The sequence below is a fragment of the Onychomys torridus genome, chromosome X, assembly GCF_903995425.1.
Source record: "Onychomys torridus chromosome X, mOncTor1.1, whole genome shotgun sequence".
In the NCBI taxonomy this organism is placed as follows: Eukaryota; Metazoa; Chordata; class Mammalia; order Rodentia; family Cricetidae; genus Onychomys; species Onychomys torridus.
The window spans coordinates 106,917,934-106,940,370 of record NC_050466.1 but is presented as its reverse complement, the minus strand read 5'-3'; the positions used below and the strand labels follow the sequence as shown (position 1 = coordinate 106,940,370).

Sequence of the window (22,437 nt, the reverse complement as noted above, 5' to 3'; positions counted from 1 at the left end):
GCTTGTACCACTACACCAGACTTACACCAACATTTCTTAAACGGTGAAGAAAGCATATCTTTCTTTTGTACTTACTACTGTTGCCAATATGTCACCAATTCAAAAAGTTTAATTTTTTTATGTTCAGCAAATGATGCCCATTATTAATATCCCTGCTATTGATATATAGCAGAAAATAATGAGGCTATTCAATGGTTTTCTACTCAAGATTATATGAAATCCTGGTACCAAGATTATAGAGGCAATAGCAAATATCTGTAATTATCAATCCTATTAAAATAAAATACAAATGAAATACACATCTGTTCTTAAAACTTATGAACAAAGAGTACAATATATTTAGCAGATGTATTCATTTTAATGGAATCATCATTAAAATTGATGTACCATAACTGAGTCATTTTCACGAAGAACATTTGATAGAATTATGTTTTGTTTTGGGGTACTTGTGTTAAAATTAGATCAGAAAGTATCAACTTTACAAATCTTACTTTCTCCATAAATATGCATTATTCATAAAGAATTCCCTAGTTGTAATTTTCCTTATGTAATGACCTTGAAATTTTGCATGTATGTGGAATGTTCAGAATCATCTCCAATGATAACTTACAATAATTTAGATGCCAACAGTAAAATAGGATTTTTCTTCTTTTCAGTAAATCTTCTGAACTACAACTTTAATTAGTAGATGGAACTATGCAGAACAATAGATTTTTTTAAAATCAGAAATGATTTTTATAGGTTTTAACTCAATATGTTCTCAATAATTAGTCAAGATTTTTCAGTACTCAATTTCCTACATGAATCATTATTTTAATTATGGAAGATTAGTTCCAAATAGCTGAGGAATCCACAAACTAAAAGTGTAGGACAAAATTTTAATACAGGTATTCGTTAATAAACATGGGGGAAACTGTCAAAATATGTCAGCCTACTTGATGCAGTAATATTGATATAGGTGAGAAGTTTAATGTTTATATAAGCAAAGAAAAAGTATTTATCTAAATTTTATTACAGACAATCAAAATAAAAGTTGTGGTAAAGATGATCGTGAAATAAAAAGGATTAAAAATGTTAGTCTGAACTGAATATAGCATGTCAAACTAAAAGATGACAAAGATAAGAAAGAAGAAAACCTTGGCTTCTTTCCATTGTGGTAGAGCATAGACTGCCAATAACATTTAAATAAGCATGTTTCGCCATATTTTTCTAATGTATGCATTCAGGGTGAACAATTTCATGAATATAACTGCATCATTCACTTCCCTTGCAGAATGCTTTGAAGGACAGAGTACCTATCATAATTGAAGGAAGACCATTATCTGAATTCCAACAAGTATGTTTACTCTAGGAATCCATACTTCTAGGCAGCCTATGATTAATGTGATAGTATATATTCTAATGAATTAGAAATGTATTGTTTTACTCACATAAAGTTTTGCAACATGTTTTGATCTCACATATATTTGCCTGCCCTAAACTCCTTTTACTTTCATTGCTTTGTAAGCTTCCTAATTTGTTAGATGGAACACTGGATGTGAACGAATGTTTTTTTTTAAGACACTCTTGGGTTGGGGATTTAGCTCAGTGGTAGAGCACTTGCCTAGCAAGCCAAGGCCCTGGGTTCGATCCTCAGCTCAAAAAATAAATAAATAGATAAATAAAAAGACACTCTTTAAATCTAATGTTTAAATAGAGCACAATGAATTTACCTAAGTATAATACTTTTACAAAAAATTGTTTATGTAATGTTATGTATCACAAAATATCTGTCCAACTTTAGATTATATGTCCAAATATTTCTAATTTTAAAACCACATTTTTTGCAAGAATTTCTGTCTCATTGGGCTCTATTCTTATGACAAATCTTTGAAGAAAATATTGTATTTATGAAACTCCAAATGAAATTTGTGACTTTTACTGATGAAAGTTTATTTTTTAATTTAATTTAATTTTATTAATTCTAGGTACTATGATTAACCAATTATCTTATCCAAGTAACAGAGAGGACAAAAGTTATTTTGGAAAATCGTAATTAGTTATTTCACTCACTTGGAATACAATGTTTTATCTGGATTTGTCTTTTATTTTATCAATGACACCAACACACCATTCACATGGTGCACACATGTACATTCATAGCAGATGAAGAAAGAATTGAAACATAAACATTAAATTACAGAGCCATTTGTTTATAAATATTTGCTTTTGCTTTAATTAAGTGCCTATATGTGCTCCTGTGTGTGTCTATGTGCCATTAGTGGTCAGAGGTATTTGGTTTCCTAGAGTTGGATCTGTGGGTGGTTGTGAATTTCCAAACATAGCTACTTGGAACTAAAATGTCATCTAGGAGAATAGTTTGTGCTCTTAACCATTGAGCCATCACTCTAGCCTATGATACATAGTCATTTTTTTATTATAATAAATCATTTATCTTATATCATTTATCTCTAAATTGTTAGTTCATATATATACACTATAATATTTGCTTTAACAAAAGCATATATAACAGTGTGTGTGTGTGTGTGTGTGTGTGTGTGTGTGTGTGTGTGTGTGTGTGTTCCCAACAGTCTTCTGGGTGTGTATCGGCAAAATGACTGAGAAAAAAATGAAACAAATTTAAAATATAGGGAAATAAGAGTTTCCTTTAAAAAACCAAGCACATAATATAAATTGTACATTTTTGTCACATTCATAGGCATTTTAATTCCCCCTGGTGTATAATGTGTGGACTTTACTACTCTGGCATTAGAGAGCTACAAGTGAGGAGGAATTACAGGGTATTTGTAATCGATTTTGTAGATGCTAACTAAAATTAATTTGTTATTCCTTGATTTTTACTCATGCTAATTGTAATTTCTACTTACAAATATGTGTGTAACTACCATGTGCCTAAGTAAAAATGTAAAAATGTATGGGGGTATAAAAATGTATGGATATATATATATATATATATATATATATATATATATATATATATCCATAGATACTAATATCTAATATATGCATATTATATCTCTAAAAAAGTACTTATAAAATTATTTAAAAACATATAAAACTGTTATAATATCTCATCAGATTTTTAAAGACTTTATATATAACACTTAATTTAGAGATTAACTGATGAAAACACATCAGTGTTCAACATGACTAGTAAATGTCAAAAGACATTGAAAACTCATATATTTGAGTTCTTAAATTTTGTGTTTATATCAACAGTTAATCAGAAACTACATTACTGACCAGTGTAGATTTCCTTTTTAGCTAGGAAAATATATATAGCTATTGAGTAATAAATCATATGATAGGCCTAAAAGATCCTTTCTCATGTGAATCTTTAGAGGGCTATGTCAGATTCACATTCACCACATACACCAAACAATTTGAGGTGTGTCACTCCTAAGAGCAGCCATTTGATTTAGTAAGTCATTCTTACATTCTTGAAAGGCCAGCATAGTTCTCAAAAGAAATGTGATCTTTTATTTAACAATGCAATACAGATTTATGACAGATTATTAAATTATTAACCTAAGAATAATAGAAATCACAACTGTTTAAACGTCATAAAATAAAATGATTTATGTTTGCTTGATGATGACTTTACCTCAAATATCTATAAAATGTTTGAAATATTGTCCTAAATATTCAATTTTAAATGCTCACATATTTGAGAACTTTTTCAGATAATTAAAAAAAACATAAATAAAAAATAGCTAATCAAAATCTTAAGCGATGTATTTTTTCCAGATTTTATTGTTGTGTGTGTGTGTGTGTGTGTGTGTGTGTGTGTGTCCTACATACCATATGAGTGTGGGTGCCTAAGAGAGATTAGGGGAGGTCATTGGATCACCTGAGTTGAAGTCAGAGATGGTTGTGGGTCACCCAATGTGTATGTGGATTGTCAAAAAAATGTCCTAAGAGGAGCAAGAGATCTTAATTTCTGAGCTGTTGCCCAAGACACAAGAGAAGCTTTGAAAATCTATTCATTGGAGATTTCTGATGAAAAAATATAATAAATGGGACCTAAATGTTTTTCAAAATCTGCTCTTAATACACATGCTTTTTATTTTACTATATAATTCCATATATATTGTATATTAAAGAATTTGTACGAAAGAAACACAGAATATTTATAAGAGAAACAAAAATTTTAAGTACTTTCCTAGACCTAATTTTAAGGCAATTATGTAACACAAATTTTAAAAGGTGACACTGGAGATTTTTCTTCCAAGATTTTATTGTATCAGTACAGTAAATAAAATATAATGCTTACATCCAGAATTAGAGTCTACTTGGACAATATTTCACAGCACTGAGTTTCCTTGTTTGTAATTACAAAGCTGAGGCATCTGTGTTCATCTGTGTTTGTATTCATTTTAAACAATTATTGCATCATAATGTTAATTATTTAAAACGAAAAAAACCTCTTTGGCGATATATTGTGTACCCCAACAAAGCTTACCAGGGGATCAGAGGACAGAGCTAGCCACTAAATTAGACATAGAGGTTAGGCAGTGGTGGCACACACCTGTAGCCTATCACTCAAGAGGCAGAGTTCCATTTGGATCTCTGTGAGTTCAAGGCCACACAGTGCTACATGAGAGAGAGAGAACCAAGCAGTGCTGACACACTCCTTTAATCCCAGGAAGTACCAAGGCAGAATGCAGAAAATTATGTAAGGAATGAGGAAACAGGAACTCCCTCTCTTGAGGCTGAGGATTTCTTAGAGGTAAGCTAGTGGCTGGATGCTCTGCTTCTCTGATCTTTCAGCTTTCACCCCAATATCTGGCTCTGTATTATTTATTATAAGACATTTTAAGATTTGTGTTACACCTATTGTTTAGAAGCCTGCTCTTTTCTAATGAGAGATAGAAAGGAAGTGGATCCAGAGGTGCAGGGAGATGAAGAGGAACTGGAAGGAGTAGAGGGGTTGGGGAACTAATCAGGATATATTGTATAAGAAAAAGAACCTCTTTTCAACAAAAGAAAAACTTAAAAAATAATTTAAAAAATAATAATAAAGTGAAGCAAACAAAAGATATTTTATTAGCTAATCTTTGATTAGTATCTAGGACTCACAATTTTCATTCCTAGATAATAAACCTTAAGGATATGATTAAACAATAAAGATTTGTTGCATTATATTTGATCTAAGTAAAATATAAACTGGTATTTGGAAAATAAGTCTAATTTCTATATAAAAATAAAACCAGCAATTAACTTGAAAGAAAATCATTGAAAATAATTGATTCAACTAGATGTGGCACTATGCACAAGGACTGTTTAAGAGAATGTTACTTACTTGGTCATTTAATGCTATGAGAGATTTTGTCCCTCCTGTATTTATCCCAGTGTTGTAGTATATCAGAATTTCTGAACAGGAATTAGAATTGAAATCTGTTATAAAAAACTTAAAAATTTCCAAGTAAACCCATTAGAAGTAAACACAGTTAAGCACCCCTATATCAAACAAGGCAATCTCCTAACACAAATGAAATAAAAATGCAATGATCTTTGTTGAAAAAGATCAAAAGGTAGCTATGATTTTAATTATCTCAACATGATTATACAAACTACAACAAAAATAGACCAAAGAAAGGAGAAATCTAGGTTTTACATTAGACCATTGAAGTATGTGTGTGCACATTTTACAGACTGTTCCTAAAATTTTAAATCATATTGGTTTTACAGACAGAATATTTCTTCTACAATTAGGGTACTCAGAAGAAAAAGAATATTTAGTATAAACAATGTGGTTGTTTTTCCTCAAGACATGGTATTCTATAGAATGACAAGTGAACAGAAAATAAAACGTGTCCAGAGAAAAACAAATAGAGTGTCATTGTCCATAGTCAAAAATTCAAATAATTGTATCTATTATGTAAACAAAAAGTAAACGTTTATTTTTTTATTCTGGCTAAAAGCAAAGTCATTAAGTAAAAAGGATTTGAGACATGGCCATTTACTGTCATTGTACATTTTGGTAAGTCTCAATGTACTTATTTATAAAATGAAGAGAATTAGGAAATCTTCTCCTACCAGAGGCATATGTATAGGCATCTAAGATCTAATAAAGAACAAAAGAAGCTTGTGATTAATTTGAACCAACTAAAATACATAAGTGTGTAATATTAAAAATGGGAAGAGTATCTCTTTTAGTACATTTGGAAATGTAATCAAATAACATTTAATTTTCAGTTTCTGAGTATTTGTTTTGAGAACTCGCATATCAAGTGAGTAGAAAAAATGATATTGATAATTTTTACTTCCTTACAGTCATCTGACATTTTTTAACTTTACCTGTTTATTTTCAGTAGTTTCTGAAAAAAGAAAATCCATCCAGGGATGTTTTTCACCGCATAGTAAAATTTTGCCTTTAATAAATTTAATAAAATTTAAAAACATTCATGTATCAAAAATTCTTCTGCACTAGGTAAGTGCCCTACCACTTCAACACGAAAATAAAAGAATTTTTTCTCTGAATGTCAAATTAAAGATATTTAAAATGTTAATTTTCTGTAAAAAATCTATACTATATAAAATAAATCTAAGCCTGGGGTACAGGGAAGGTGATGGGAGGAAGGGGAGAGGAGGACAGCAAACAGATCAGTAAGTATTCTACTTACTATTCTCTATGTTGATAATGAAAACGCCTTAAATTTTTGATAACGATATAGTTTCTTTTCATTTTCTTCTACCCCTACCTGCTACCCCAAGTCTAAGAACTGAAGTCAGAGTAGAGCTCATTTTATACCAACAGTTTAACACTGAGCTACATGTCTGCAACTGTAAAACAAAGTATCAATCAAACAGATACAAGTAGAACAAAATATAACCGAGGCTGCCTAGTTTTCCATTTAACCAAAAGATGTGAATTTGTATTTTAAATAAAGCATGACCTTTGAAGGTGTGCTTGCTGAGCAAAAGTTTGCAGCTTTGTTCATTTCGTCTATTAAAAGCCTAATGTGTTAGACATTTTTAGCAAGGGGAAAAACACCTTTCAAATAAGGAAAATATTTAATTTTCTGTAAATAAGCAAAACATAAAATCTGTACATTGAAAGAACAGTAATTTTTATACTGTAGATTAAAACTTTAAACCAATATATTAAGGGTGTCTTAAGTAACAGAGGCAGGTGATTAAAATTGTGATGAATGATGGTGATGGTTAGGGACAAGTCTGTAAGTAAGACACTTAAAAGGCTAAAACGTCAGCTACAAGTTGGAGACTAACCTTGTCTACATAGTGAGCTACAGGCTGGTCTGAAATAGACAGGGAGACCCTATATCAACAAACAAAAAGGAAAGAAAAAGAACCAAAACAAAGAAACAAAAGCTTTTTTAAAAAAGTTGGTTTGGGATGTGTACAAAACTCTCATGCATTGAAGAACTATACATTACAATGCAGCTATGGAAAATTTCAATAAACTTTTAATTGCCACATAAAAGAAAATTCGGGAAATTTATCTATCATTCAATATCAAAATTACTCTAAACAAATTATAGTATCTTTATACAGTTTAGATTTTATTCAGAGGGGTGTTAAACATTTTTAAGTATTTGTTTAAAAACACCCATTATATGCTATCTAATAAACTGTACTATTCAAATCTGTACCTATAATTACTATAACACTTGGCAATATTTCAGGTTATATTATCATTCTACCTTCAATTGTTTTAATTTACATACTGTATATATTATAGTAAATGAGGTGATACTATGATAGACTGAAAAGCAAAATTATCCATTTTATTTATTCCAGACTGTCAGTAAGAGATATTTTTTTTTAACTTTTGGTATATATGAATCCTACTTGAAAATCATAGACCTTAAGAAAGTGTAATGCCTCCTTACATTTAAACAGTATATTTATTTTTATTGTTATTTTAAAACACCACATAGTGTATTCAATGACAAAAATCTCCCATCAATGACTGAACTAAAGACAATAAATAATTAAATAAAATAAATTGGAGATTTGGAGGTATTACATGATGCCTAGAAACATTCCTTTTACTGAAGTAGTTTATATTTTCTCCATTCAGAGCCAACAACTAATGAGAAGAGAAAACGTAAAATATTGTTATTTATGAATTAATTCAGAACACTGCTATTTTGGTCAAACCCTGATATCTCAATTTAGAAGGTTTTCTTCTGCAGGAAAATATTAGACCTACCCTACATTCTTTATATATTAAATATATCTTTTATTTTTCTTTTCTTCTTTTAAAAGAATTACATCACTGAACATTTTAAGAATAAATTATCTCTAACCTATAATACAATCTGCATTGCAAAGCAAACATCTACATAAATTTCAGCTTTATCTTAAAGCCACATAGTGAACTAAGGAAGATATTTGACAGAGTAGGAAACCCTGTTTCCTCATTTGGAAAAAAGGAAACAGAAAAAAAGTGGGGGTGGATATTAATATTAATTACTAATATACTGGCCCTTAAAATGTAAAGAACATGTTCATAACTAAATATTAATAACAGTGTTGCCTAAATGAATTGTACTTTTAAAGAAACTTTATAATAGGGGTAGGCAGTTAATAGCACTTAGAATATACACCATCATTTATACTTCTAAATGTACTAATTATCTCATGAGATTCATTAAAGAAACTAAACAAGGCTTGCTTCTCTGTCAACAAAAGTTATTTTTGTGAAACCTTCTAATAATTGGTTCTTCCAAGGGAAAACATAGTATGATTTCCCAGTGGGTGAAATTATTCACCCTACATGGTTAACAATTGGGACTGAAATTCTATACAATGGCAATTCTTAAACATGTTTAAACTAAAATAAAAAAAATGTGAAACCTCCCAGTATTCAGGGTTACAGGCATTGCCAAACCACAGCTTTAGAATACACACACACACACACACACACACACACACACACACACACACTCACACACACACACACACACACACACACACACTACCATGTTATTTGCTTTGTTTTGTTTTAAACACATGGTGTACTAATCCATAGCTGTAATATATTTTCTTTATTTTTTCCTCCCAAATACTGTCTGCCAGACCTACTCTCTCAAATGAATTTATCTTTACAAAGAACAAAAACACTAAGGAGTTGATTTCTGAACCCATTTTAAACTAGACAATTTTTCCTCATTCAGTTTGATTGCATCTTTATTTTCTAGTTTATTATACACTTACGTTAGCACATATTGTAAATTTCTAAGGCTGGGGATCTTACCTTAATTACTCCTAATAAAACTCAAGGTTCTGGGCAGAATGACTCATACCTGAAATCCAGACCCATGGGGACTCAAGGCAAGAAGATTACCTGTAGTTCAAAGTCAGCCTGGGTTATATAGTGAGTCCCCAAGCAGTCCTGGGCTACAGATTGAGATGCTGTCTCAAAAAAAAAATGAATAAGTAAACAAATCAATTAACTATCTTCATGATTTCTATATAAATTTAAAACTCTCAAAGCATTAAGAACATTGTAATTTTTTTTGATATGTATAGCTACTTAATTTTATCTGGACATAAAGAGTATTGCATAAGCTGAAAGAATTAATATTATTCTCTGTCTCTGACACTTAAAAAGTATGGGGTCTTAAAAAGTAGGTCTGTGTTACTTTTCTCAAAATATAAAGTATTTTAAACACCTGTGTCATAAAATTATTGTGAGAGATTCAGATGAGATGAAATTTGGAATACTATAAAATCAATTAAAATTTATTTTAAAATAATAATATAATTGTTCATACAGTTTAAGCCAGCTGTCAGCACAGTAATTTCTTGTTACAAAGAGATGTTATTTCAAGTACAACAGTATTATTTTTTTCCATGGTTTTGGTATCCATGGATTCAGTTACCCATGGTCAATCAAAGTCCAATATATTAATATTTTTTCAGAAAAGAAATCATTACTTTTATTGCAGTGCCATTGTAATTGCTCTTCAGTTAAACATTGTTAGTGATCTCTTACAGTGTCAAATATATAAATTAAACTTTATTTGCAACAAAAGATATATGGTATTTATGCTGTTCTAATCTCCCAGGCAGAAACATGGAAACAGTTTATTCTTAGCATTATTAAGTAATGTTAAGAGTAATGAAATCCAAGGCGATTTTGGCAGACATCCAAGTTCATTTAGCACTTGCAAAAAACATTTTAATCCAATTGGCCCTATAGTTCACAGAGATCTTCAAGTCGCTAACAAACAAGCTCTGCTGTTGTTATTACAGTATCTGAGCTCCAGAAAGACAAATGGTCTCACAGGGAAGATGGTGACTTGTGGTGTCATAAAATTAGACAGCATCATCTTTGAAGTGATAATTTTTTCAATCATTTTCTTAAACACTGCCAGAACACATTGTGCTTTGCCCAAAACACAGCTTAAACATTTATATTTGACTTATTTTAGAAGGGTGTGATGACTGCCGTTGCTTCACTTTAACATTGCTACTGTGTACTAAGATAAGGTGCACATAAAGAAATGGACTGTGGACTTTTCTTTTATAGACTGATAAGGAATGAAGGTTCAACTCAGGAGCTATGTGCTATGCTTTAAAACAGAAGCCTCGTTGTGGCAAAACTAATGTTTGTCTAATTTATCATTTGTTCACAGCTTTTAGGATTTTCTTCTTTTTGGGGGAAAATAGCGAAAATTGCATATAAATCCTTTCACTGACTCTTTTGGTGTCTATTGACTACAAAGTGTCAGATACTGATTTTAAAAAGTAAAGAAATAAAAGTGTTAAGTTAGAGGTATGAAAATTCAATTGGCTGCTCTGAAACATAAATGACTGAGTGAAACATTTATTTAAAATATTTTAGCATGATAGAAAATATGGGTAAAGGTACTTACTGTGAAGCCTGATGACCAAAGTTCACAACCCAGACTGAAATAGTAGGAGAGAATCGATTCCTGAAAGCTGTCTTCTGATTTGTATACACATTACATGATGAAAACATACACACACACACACACACACACACACACACACACACACACACACACGCAAACATACACACACACATACATGCACACACTAAATAATAACAATCAATAAGTATTTCAAGGAGCTCTACCCTGCTAAAAAATCATTACAGGTTTCAGACTCCTTTGGAATTTTTTAAAATATTGGCAAATAATTGACAATGTGTGTTCCATGCTTCTCAGTTTCCAAGCTATATAAATGCACGCATGTGGAGCTGATGAAAAGTTAAGCATAGGATCTACAAGCAATCTGATGAGATCTTCAACTAAATTACTTAGACCAAAGATTAAGATCAACTTCATCAAAAATGCAAATAATCATACATTTCTTTGATTTTTAAATGTGTGATCCTTTGAAAAATAACTCAAATGGCCTATTTTTGAAATTATATTATTTTTGGTTAGCTTCACCTTTGTCATGTTTATGTGATGATAAATTGGCTCCTTTCTACTCTGTGTGGGCTGAGGTGCAGCAGGATCAACATGCCCACAGTGTTCTTCAGAAATACAAAATTCCAGGTCTTAACCAGAAGATACTGAATCAAAATATGCATTTTAACGCTATTTCTAGATAATTGGTCTGCACATTAAAGTTTGAGAACAGAAATAAAATATACCTTCCAAGAAACTGGAGTTTAAAATAACAAGTCATTAGCAGTGATCTTGATTGATTACAAATTGTCTACTGGCTGTATTTCTTAAAGTATTTTAATGCTGTTACAGCTACAGCTACTCTTTTACAGCTATACATTTTGTGGAGCATTAGCCACACATTCCAAATTTGTTTACTCTTGCACACAATTATGAGACATTTACAATGTGTGTGATGTTAAATGGATTTATAATCTACCTCCTATATAATTATGCTTCACTTTCCTTCACTTCATAAAATGGACAGTGTCTAGTTTAACTATTATGTCTAGTGATTGTTAGATCTACTGTATCTAGTGACTAAGAAAAAAACTTGCAGACAAGGACAGCTCTACAACTGGTCCTAATTGAAAGCAAAGGAGGACTAAAACACTTCAAGAGAGCAGTATTTTCTGATCTAAAGAGAAAAACAATGGGGATGCAGTATTCTTAAATCCTTAAAAATTTTTATATTGCTTGTTTCTATAGTGCTATTGAGTGTGTGTGTGTGTGTGTGTGTGTGTGTGTGTGTGTGTGTGTGTGTTTAGTACCTTTTCCTAAGCGTCTCTTTAAATGTAATGTAATCTTATGTTGGGAAGTTTTTTAACTTAGTAAACTACGGTCATATAAAACTTAAGGCATTCTAAACATGTTATATTTAAAGTGAGAAACAGAGAATCCAACACATGTAGTTTCAAAAGGATTGCATATTTCACACTAGATTGAAATCCAAGGCCTATCACCTAACACTCTGGTTTATCTTTCTTCTCCATTTGAATTCCTGTTTTCTCTCCCTTTCTCCTCATTCTCCAAGGAAAATACAGCTGCTCAAGGTTATTCATGGATGAAAAGGAAAACTTTGCTTTGAAATATTTAGCCTGCCTAAGTTTTTGCCTGACAGATACTCTCTAACATTCAGTGTACACTTTGGCATACTGAATGATAAAATTTTAGAAAAGTTCACTCAAAATCTCTTCAAAGTTATATTCAAAACTTCATAAAAATGTATATTTATGACTGTGTAGTAAATATGCACTTATAAAAATAAAATCATTCTTACAGGAACAATTATTTTAGCTATCTGTAAGAAATAATTTCCTATCATGTTTAATTTAAATATTTATATATTTTAATATGCTAATATTTTACTCATTTGGCCTCGATGTCAAGACATCATTTAGTGTTTTTTAATACATTATATATACAATGCAAGAACAATAAATGTTCTCAATTTAAAAGAAAGTGTGGAACACAGATCTGAGTCAGAATAGGAAATTGCCTAGCTTAATAAAGCCAGATATTTAACTTCTGATAAGATAGCAAATTTATAATTGCATTTGAGCAAAGCTAATTAAAAACTCATACACAATAGTGTTTTGGAATTCTAAACCCACAGGGAAGTAGGAAACACATGTGCATAAGAACTGGATTCATCTGTCTATCATGCAATACCTTATATGAACACCTAGAGAACTCATTCCACATGCATATGCTGAAGGTTTTGGATTCAGTGTTTCTGGTCTTTACCGTTTCCAGTCTCTGAAACATGTTCTAAGCTTGGTGTTTTATACTGTAAAAAGTGACATTCAATGAATGTGTGTTTAATTCAATTTAATTTGACTATTCATTACTTTTTTGTTGCCGATGTTAATTGCTCCTGACCTGCCATGTAAACTCCTCAAAGCCATTAATTTCTTAAATCTAAGGGCCATCATCCTTTGCAGTCCTGTCCATCTCCTGCATGCAATGCATTATAATGCTAAATAAGTCACAGCACTTTCGTTATCAATGGTTAAAGAGTCAATGCAGTGAAGGTAGTAATGCTTACAGAGCCAAAGAACAAGAAGGAATGTTGTTGTATATGTTGTCTTTTGGGAAACACCACAAGACTTTTTTTTTAAAGTATTGCAAAGACCCTTAAAGTAATTTACAACTTCTTCATTTTCCATTGGAGGAAACTAGTTCAGGGAACTGAAGTTATTTGCTCAAAGCTACCCTGTACACACTCATAGATTATAAAATACCTGATGTTCACATAATTTAAGTAAATATCCCACTCTCACTTACCATATAGAAATCCAGAGGAAAATGTTTGTAATCCTGAAGACAAAACAATAGATTTGAATACTTGAAGCTTAGTGTCTTTTGTTGGATATGATACAAACCTACAAACAAGTAATTAACATTCATGTGGCTTCAAAATGACATGTCTAAAGCAAAACACTACTTAAAAACCATTGACAACTTCCCCCAAAAATAAATCTCGTGAAAACATACAGATGTCTTATAAGCACTGTGAATTAAGATGTAACATTAAACATTTGCCACATTAAGTAAACTCAAACTTAATGTAGTGGTATTACAAAGGGTCAGAATTTCAATTCTTCCTATAAATAAATTGAAGTGAATGTCTAAATGTCTGGAATGTATATGATTAACATGTCAATAATCCTACTATTTTATGATATACTTTCACAAGATCAAGGCACTAACTGGATTGAAAATAAAAAGGAAGCAGCCATGTGACAAATTTGTTTTAATACACATGAAGGTACACATTTTTGAGATTTTTAGTTTTTAATCTAAGGCTTTTATTGGTTCGTTTGTTTGCTTTTTGCTTTTTACAACCAGAACATGAATAAAATAAACTCAGGGAAATAGGAAAAGCAAGGGAAAATGCTGGAAAAAGTCCTGGCTTGAAGACCGAATAACAGAAATCCCTTTACCTTTGAATGACAAGATAGTTCTAACTAATTTCACCTGTCTGACCTGACAGCAAAAACGGGAATAACCATGCCTTCCTTTTTCTCTTCTGTTTATGTGTTATGACAATGGGCAATTATTTTAGAATAACTAAATATACAGAATACTGTATATATTGAAGGTGTTAGCAAAGAGAATGAATCAAATTTGTGGCAGAAAGCAATACTTGAGTTTAATTTTATGTGAGGTTAGCAAATGAACTGCAAAATCATTTTGAATTTCAGTTTTGCGTTATAATACTAAAGGGTTAAAAAGGAAGTGAGCTTTCATTTTATATTAAAACTAATTTTACTATTGTCAATCTAAAAGATATGTTAGATTATAAAAACAACTTAAATTCAATAAGGAAAATTCTTATTCCAAGCATATCTCTTCTTATTTTTGACTTGCTCTTTTTTATTGTATAATTGTCAACATTTGAGATGTGTGAATTAGGTAAAGAAACCATTCTTTCTATTTGTGCTGGAAGGAACAACTATTGTCATGATCATTTTTAGTTTAAAAAATTATACTGATCAATATTTATACCATTAGAAATAATAAAAATGGCCCTTTAAATTCTTGAATAGTTGAAGACTTGTCATAATGTAAAAGATAATAGAAACATTTATGATTTTGGCAACTCACTCCTTTAATTCTAATCTGTAATGAAAGATGCCCAGCTTTTTATTTTTATTTGGCTGTTTATAAAAATTCAATCTTTATATGCATGCAACTGAAACTTCAAAGACACTTTCAAACTAAACTAGTTTTCCTCTATTGCTAAGTCTGTGCTTTATCATTAATAATGCACAGGTTATAAATCTTGAAGAAAAATGTCATATAAGTCAGTGACATTTTCCTTTCTCAAACCATGTTTTTGAGATATGCCTTTTGTGATTAACTTCAGCCAAATAATCATATCATTTTCAAGTATGATCAATTTAAATATTATAAGGCAATCTATAATATCAGGGAATCTTACCTATTTTTCTTCATTCTGGATACTAAATGATCAATAAAGTCTTCAAACAACAGAACTCTGCTCAGACGATGACATGTAATGTGGAATGTGATAATATAAAGTTAATAAGTATAAATAAATGTACTTATTATATTTTTATTTTAGCCAAGGTAAAATTCACATGTCTTTTCTGAAAAAAAAAGTGTTTGTAAGGCAATTTATTTTCTTCCCTACTAATTCCCAACAACATTGAGCTAAACTTATACAATGTAGAGTAATATGCAAATTATTTCATTTTATTTCCACATATCAAGAAACTTTATAAGAATAGTGTTTTGTTTCTGTCTTTTTTATATACAAAAGGATTCCTTTATTTCTGGTCATGGTAACTGCATATGTTGATAGAAGCAAAAATTGGTAAAGGCTTTAAAATCTTGTCTGGGATCCTGAAGATGATGATGCCCTCTCCAAATATATAAACTTATGCTGTTACAACAATTGCACTAAGGAAAGGGAGCAGGAAATTTTTTTTAAAAATTACTAAAATGAATAAAATGAAAGGCCCACACAAGAAAACTAAAAGGCTACACCAGAAGGATACAACCTAAAGCAACAGTGTGAACAATGTGTAGTGAACAATTCAGAAAAGTTGGAGTACTCCCTAATTCACACCATTAAATCCCTAATTGCAGTCAACAGAAAATAGGTATTTGCAGACATAATAAAAATACAATAAATTGGAGGGACTCCACTAAAAACCCTGTTTGAAATTACAGCAGCAAAAGACACGGAGACAAAAACCTTCTTAGTGAAGAAAATTTGACAAATTTGTAAATAATCAACTATTAATTTATATAAAGCTCCTTTTAGGTTACTGAAAATGCTAAGGTAGCTAATGGGCAGTAGGGTACGAGAGAATTTAGGGTGTTAATTAATACAGAGATAAAGCAGTGAAAGAAAACATGAAAAGGAAACAAGATATAATTGCTTGCTAGTGTCTAAGGAAAAGAAAGAAGATTTCAGAAAGTCTAAACTGTGCACTAGGGAGAAAGCTGAAGTAGTTAACTAAAGAAATAATGTAGGGTGCTGAGATGATCCAAGAATGTGTGTGAAAAATGGAGTAAGTAGGGTTGGGCAAAACTGTACTTGAAAGTGTGTGAAGAAATGCTGATGTCTACAACAAAAGGTACTTTCCTTTTGGTAGAAGATGAAGAATATATAAAATGGGACTGGAGAGTGTGATGTGTCAAATGATATGAGCATTTCTTTTCTCGTCTTATGTTCTGTGCTCTGGCTATTACAAAAGCTTCTCACCTTTTTGGTCTCCATTTGCTATTGAAATGCATCGATTTATTTATCAGAATTTAAAGAAAATAAGCAGCAATTCATGAACCACCCACTGCAAGATATTTTGTTCTTTCTTTTATTGTTATTAGCACATTTTCCTGAAAAACAAAAACTCAAAAAGGCCAGAATCTACAAATTACAGAATTATACATACTTGTTAACTCAACAGTAAGCCATAAATCACTGCCACCACCCTTTCCTCACTACTTTGTTCAGTATAACCATCCATATCTACTTGGCTAGCCACTGACTAGCAATGGCTATTTGCTTATAGTCAAGAAGATATTTTTTAAATAAACCTTTTAACCTCCTAGCAAAAATATCCATTTCTTCCTCCATTATGCACAATTAGAATATTTATCACATTGTATTGTACCTTTATGAGAGTCTCCTAAGATCAATTAGCCCCAGGGCAAATTACTCATAATCTCTTTTGGATTCTAAGAGCTTGACACTTTGTCTGGCACAATAGTTGAACTAATTTATGTTTGTGAATTTCTCAAAGAATAAATAAATGGATGACACCTCCTTTCAAATATGCATACCAAGATTATTGGAGGGAATTAGCTTTCAGGTCTTTATCCCCTGAATATTTTCCTTTCCCACTAATAGAAAACGTGGCAGCCATACATATTTCCTCAGTGTAGTTCAAAGCCATTGGTTTCTATAAAGTCTCCTTGTCTGTGTGCCTTCTTGTGCTCCCCAAGAATCTTCTAAATATTGTCTGAAGGCCATTGTGGACTGCTTGCGTGAAGAAAATGGACAACACTCTGCTTTTAAAATCCCTTGCCATGTATCTTCTTGCCACCAACACTCAAGACGCTTATGATCAGGAATTTCTATCTTTCCTAAATGTTTGAGTACTAGGAAAGGGATAATATGAAACCTGAAATCCTCTCAGCCAGGCCTTCCAGCTTCAGAAAGCCAACATTAAGGACATCCATCAGACTAGCACTTGGGTGATAAAGGAATGGTGGGTCTTTAGTAGATGATTTAGCTCTAGAAAACACACTTGGTTTAATGCTTGATATGAGTTCCCTTCTTCCTGCTTTTAAAATGCACAGCAACTATTAAGTTTGAGGAAGCAATGTATCATGTAAAGGACGCTTTGTATTTAAGGAAGGAAGAAAAGGAGGGGGGATAGAAACCCCACATTTACAAAACAGACGAATTCGCTACTGCACAGTTCCCTTCTGCCTCCAAAGAAAAATACAGCAGATAAACAGTTTGCTGTGATCCCCTGGAATCTGATTTCCGCAGGAATGTGACAGCTGTAGGCTTCAGTTAGTGTCCACAAGCCCAGCCTGTGTCCCCTCCCTCTTGCCCTGTTTGACCTTCTCCAAATGCTCCCTAGGACCCTTCTCTTGGAGCTAAAGAATACATTGTTCACAATCTTTTGGAAAAGGCATTCGCTTTGCTTTCAGGAAAGTGGGGTGTTGTTCCTCAAAAGGACTGGAGCAAGCTATAAAAGGAAGCTACAGCGGGCTTCTGTCTAGTAAAAAATCCTATTCAGGAATCTTCCCAATTTGGCGCGTTGGTCCACAGAAGTGACTCCACAGCCTTAGAATAAAAAGCACAGCGGCTTCTTGCGTGCTGCTACAGAGCCAAAAACATTTCAGTGTTCAACTTCCTATTTCCAGCCTAGTATTTTCGGTCACCGGACTCCGCACCAGAGCATTCACCTTGGTCCCCTCCCCCACCGCCCCATCTCCTCATCTCCGGGGGGAAAAGGAGCCCCCTTTCCCCCCTACACACACACACACACACACACACACACACACACACACACTCACACACACACACACACACACACACGAACTCGCTTCCTTAGGTTGCAGGCAGAGACAGACACCAGGGGAGGGGTATAAAGATATTCCTACATCCTTACTAATCACCCAATGTGGTTGGAGGGGCGGGAGCGCACAGATTCATAGATTTCAAACCTAGTACCTTGCCCTCTAACTTGCCACTAGACCATTAAATTCAGAAATTCGGTGTGAATAAAAAAAGATAAAAGCCCAAAACTGGAAAGAACAGAGAGCAGCTGGAAGGAGGGAGGGGAACCCCCACACACCAGGATCTGAAGCCTGCTTTCGAAAAGCGCAGCGGGCAAGGCAGCACCTTGGCACGCCTTAGGGATTCCGGGTGCCTCTGGGAGGTGCTGCGAGTGGGGGTAGGCTCCGCAGGAAGGGAGCTTAGGGACTCAGGGCGGCTAATCACGCGGAGCGCGACCCGCAGATTGGCCTGCTTGAGCCCTCGACCGGCACTACTGCTTGCACTGGTCTCAGCCGGAGCCTTGCCGTGGCCGCTGACATCATTGCCAGAAAAGGAGGGGCTGCCAGGATGAGGAGGACCCCTGCACGAACTGTGTTCCTGCGGCTTTCTGGAGGAGGCGCTTGCTAGCCGCTTGGCAAACTCGGTGCCCTGGCGGCAGCACCCGAACTCGAGCTGGGCGCGGCAGTTCTTAATTTAGCATCAGGAAAAAGGTAGACTTAGACCCTGGCTTGTCCATCTCCCGGTTCTTTCTCAAAACCGCCTGCACACTGTATGCTCTGCCTCCAATAAACCAAAGACAAGAAAGGTGAAACATGGATACATACTATCAGTTACTTTCACTGGCTTTCAAATACCTCCTCCCCCAGCACACACTGGCAAAGACAGACCTGAGGCTATCTCTCGTCTAGACCGTGAGAATTTGTTTCAAACAAGATTAAAAGTGCTTGTCTTCCAAAGTTGTAGCGGTGCCAGCAAGCGCACCCTTCCCCCATTCCCAGTTTTTCAGTCCCAAGTCATGCTTGTTTTACTTTTTCTTCCTTTCTTTTTCCCTTCCTTCCTTCCTTCCTTCCTTCCTTCCTTCCTTCCTTCCTTTCTTTCTTTCTTTCTTTCTTTCTTTCTTTCTTTCTTTCTCTCCTTCTTCTTCTTCTTCTTCTTCTTCTTCTTCTTCTTCTTCTTCTTCTTCTTTTCTCTCTCTCTCTCTCTCTCTCCTTCCTTTCTTTTCTTTATCTTTTTTTTCTAAATAGAAGACAAGGAAAGCAGTCTCTTTAAGTCACCTAGAGCCTTCTTCTTTTGTGCTCAGTGTTTCAAATTCCCAGACTGCTCCTCAGGTTGTTTCCTGGTTGCAGTGGTAGGACCACAGCACAGGGCTCCTCTGTCCTCATCACTCTCTCCTCTTCCAGCCCCCTTTGCACATGGCCTAGATTCTCAACCACTTTTTTCTACACTAGGTCCACTGCACAGAAACAGCCCTTAGGCCAGTATAAATCTGCCTTTGGAAAGTTTCCTCATAATGGGGGAAAGAACAGCATTACGTTTTTGTTTTTACTGTGTGTTGCTGTTGTCCTTTAATTTTCTTTCTTTCTTTTTTTTTATTTTTTATTTTTTTTCTTTTGTCCTAGCCCTACTTCGCTCCCGGATTTACTTTGTGGGTGGGTGCCGCAGTGGCGCAATGTTGGACTTCCAGCCCCTGAAAGAACATTTTGGAAGGGCACTTTGCTCACAGAGGCGAGTGCCCGCCTGCAGGCGCGCGCTCACATACTCCAGGATAGCATCCCAGTGCCCTGAACCCCAAGCTGCAAAGGCAGCTAACCCAGTAGAGCCCTGAATAAATCACAGGCAGCAAAGGGGCCATCTTCACTAAGCCCTAAAAAGTCTTTCCTCAGGGGAGACAGGGAAACGGATCCTGCTGTGCACTCTGGGACATTGACACCTCAGGGACAAGTCGCTTTGTGACTCTGCTCATAGGGAGGTAGTGTCCCCAACCTGAGCTAGACAGTCGCTGCGCTTTTCCAAAATCTCCAAAGCAATGTGGTCACCTTTTAAAGTCACCTTTTCCAATGACGCTCTTAGCAAAAGGCATTTTTGCAAAGGGGGGCCGTTTTGTACATGCTCTTGGAAGATCGTTCCTTTGTGGAGGGAACTGCTTTTGCGTTTCTTTTGGAAAATGCCATGTATTTATGACATAGGTGGGCGTTCTTTTGGCTAAGGAATCCCAAGTCATTTCTCTAGAGAAAAAGGAAACCTTTTATGCTAGGCTTGACTTAGGAAGTCTTTTTATTTCCCCCAATGAGAAAGGAACACCGGTTTTCAGACGCTGCTTTATAAGAAGTTGCGTTTATAAAAAGGGGGCAGAATTTCCCACATCTACCATTTCCACATCCACTAGGTCCCAGAATAGGTAGAGCGCCAAGAAGACCAAACCAGGGGGACCCTGAGCCCCCTGCTGCACTCATTCTTTTCCCAAGTCCTGCAGCCAGGGTCTGGCCCCCAGGGGTTTGTGCTATCAAACTGGGACTCAAATTGGAGCCCCCAGAGAGAGGAGCGCATCTGAGCCTGCTTCCAGCGTCCACCGTGGATTTGCTGCTTGGGCATTGCCTCTCATCTGGAACCATTCCAGGGGACACCCCCCTCCTCCAACAGTCTGGGGCGTCAACTTTGCATCCCCACACTTTCACGATCAGAGTTTCATTCATCTTCGTTGAAGCTGGCAGAATCAGTTAAAGTGAAAGACCTTTTTGCACAGCCAATCTCAAGGAAATTCATGCGCGGACACTTTTCTGACAAAAGTGAGAGTTTTAGCAAAGTAACCAAACGGAGAGGAGGCAGTGCCAAAAGATTTTCTGAAGGAGCTCACCTCTGGGATTTGCGCTTTCTCTTACCTCTAGGAAACAGAACCCAGAAGGGAGGGCACCAGCAGCATCTCTAAAAGCGTGCTGTGGTCAACTGTCCAGATCCCACGCACAGGCAATCTCCACGTCCTAAGTGCAGGACATGCCATGTATCCCCAGCATCAGCGGCTCTGGCACCCGGACCCAATACTTACCTCCTGTTAAGACTCCTCTTGAGTAGAATGAAGAGGGGAACGAAAAAGGAGAAAAAAGGCTTCCGCCTGCTCCACGTAGACTGCGATTGCTGTAGCGGGATCTTCCGCCACAGCTCGCAGTCCGCGGAGCAGCTGTTTGTCGTGGAGGCTGGTTGTGAGGCTAGTCGGGCCGCCCGGGCTAGCTGGGCTGCCGGTGTCGCCTGAGTCGCCTCTGCTGCTGCCACTCGGTGCACTCTGGTAGTCTGCCTTTCCGCTTTGCTGCGCGGGCCGCTGCTGGCTGCTCTGGCTCACAGCTCCTCCCGCCCAGACAGTTCGTCGACTGCAAGGAGCCACTGCCAAGCCAGCCCTTTTCAATGGCGAGGGGGAGGGACTAGACAGGAGGGGTGGAAGGGGGACAAAAGGGGGGTGAGCGAATAGAAGGCGGGGGAAGAGGAGTGAACTAGTGCCCTAGCCGCCTGCTGGGAGGGGATGGCGCAGCACCAACTGCTGGGTACCCCCCTTTTGTCCCCACTCCCGGCACCCCGCATCCCACTCCAGCACAGGAGGCGGCCTCTCCCAGCGGACGCTGAACCCCAGGAGCGGTGCGGGGGCGAGATTGAGGTAAGCTTGGGAAGTTACGCTTGCGGCCCAGAGAGGAAAGCGAAATGCGCACAGCCTACACGCTCCTTTATGGGACAGGAGGCTTAGTGGAACGCACAGAGCAAAATAAGAAGGGCATGCATTCCTGCCTGCGGGTGGTCCCTCTCTCCTTGCACTTTAAGTTTCACTCCTTTACATTATCTTACAGAAGTTTGATATATATATATATATATATATATATATATATATATATATATATATTTTTTTTTTTTTTTTTTTCTTGGTCTGTGTGCTTTTCTCTAGATTCCTCTGGCTCCCCTGAGTCCAGCTAGAGAACCGGCACCCAGCAGCAGCATTTTCTCATACAAAAGGTA

The 22,437-nt window shown here is 35.3% G+C and overlaps 1 protein-coding gene across 1 annotated transcript in view; it reads right to left on the bottom strand.

The window, feature by feature from the left end:
* Positions 1-22,026, bottom strand: part of Pcdh11x (protocadherin 11 X-linked) — a 584,720-nt gene extending 562,694 nt beyond the window's left edge. Inside the window, exon 1 of the mRNA XM_036174137.1 lies at positions 21,485-22,026. The gene's annotated coding sequence lies outside the window, so the exon portion shown is untranslated. The remainder of the gene's footprint in view (positions 1-21,484) is intronic.
* Between the last annotated feature and the right edge of the window lie 411 nt (positions 22,027-22,437).